Source organism: Rhinolophus sinicus, chromosome 3 (assembly GCF_057876585.1).
Source record: "Rhinolophus sinicus isolate RSI-liver-muscle chromosome 3, RSI-T2T, whole genome shotgun sequence".
Classification (NCBI taxonomy): Eukaryota; Metazoa; Chordata; class Mammalia; order Chiroptera; family Rhinolophidae; genus Rhinolophus; species Rhinolophus sinicus.
In genome coordinates this window covers 28,024,019-28,025,290 of record NC_142503.1, presented here as the reverse complement: position 1 = coordinate 28,025,290, position 1,272 = coordinate 28,024,019, and the positions used below count along the sequence as shown (strand labels likewise).

General features: G+C 40.2%; 1 non-coding gene across 1 annotated transcript; it reads right to left on the bottom strand.

Moving 5' to 3' along the window:
- Nucleotides 1-697: 697 nt before the first annotated feature.
- On the bottom strand, nucleotides 698-841 carry LOC148758468 (U4 spliceosomal RNA). The gene has a single exon (XR_016020969.1). It is a non-coding gene; the product is annotated as a U4 spliceosomal RNA (small nuclear RNA).
- Between the last annotated feature and the right edge of the window lie 431 nt (nucleotides 842-1,272).

Sequence of the window (1,272 nt, the reverse complement as noted above, 5' to 3'; positions counted from 1 at the left end):
ACCGATCCTTTCAGGGACTTTGCTTCACCTTTGTGCTTGCACCTTATGTGTCCCTGTTTGGCCCCAAAAGATGGCTGGATAGTCAATGACGGGTAAGATTCCCTGCGGGGGCTGCGGGGGGAATGATCTAAGCCAGACACAGTCACATGGGGACCACATGGAGAACTCACAGGATCCATCGAGGTGGGCACAGCCCCCCACCTTCCCTGTCTAAGGAGAGCTTCTGCCTTTGTGGCTATATTCTTTCCCACAACCTGCTTGGGAAGTGATTCAATGATGTGATAAAATCAGTTCTCCTTCTATTCTTATCAATGTGTCAGTATAAAGGTTTTGTCCCTGGGGAGGCACATACCACAATTATTAAGACATCATGGGACTTTCAATTCTGGCTGCTTGCAGGCGAGGGTGATTGGTTTGAATCAGTTTTCTGGTATGACGTGTGAGACTCACAGACCGTGGAAAAAACAATGCTACTTCCTGTGTGTACATCAATAAAAGCCACAAGGTGGCCTGATTCGGGGCTCTCAGTCCTTTGAGGCTGTGAGACCCTTGGTCCCTAGTGCATAAATCTCTTGACTTCAGTTTCTTTCTTAACCCCTCGCCACCCCTTCTCGTTCTCTCACTGCCCGTGTCGTGCTGGACACAACAGGCATATATTTAATTTAAAACATGTACTCAAAATACAACCATTTCAGCATGTAACCAATATATAAAAAATTATTGAGATATTTTACATTCTTTTTATCATACTAAACCTTCAAAATTGGGAAAAGTTTTCAATTAGCAATAATTGCGCCTCAGATAAACCTCATTGGCTACGATACTGCCACTGCGCAAAGCTAAACCTTCAAAATTCAACATGTATTTTACACTTACAATACAGTTAAGATGCTAAATTTTTGTTGAAGATACTGGATCTATATTTAAATTTCATAAATTCATAATTGTAAAAGTAGACTCATATATCCAAGTTACTCCGGGTATACTTAAAAGTTTTTCAATGATTGAACTATTAGTCTTTAACGTTAAAATAATTTATATTAAGTTAAATAAGAAATTCAGTTCTTCTGTTACACTAACCTCATTTCAAGCGCTCAAAAGCCATGTGTGGCTAATGGCTACGGGATAAGACAGCACAAATATAAATTAATCAGATTAAAGAAAGCTTTCTCTTTCCTCTGTTCACCATATTGACTGCCAAGAAGCTGAATAGTTACAGTTAGGAAGCTAAACTTTGGTGGCACTAGCAGCATTTTTCCCAGCAGTTGAGTG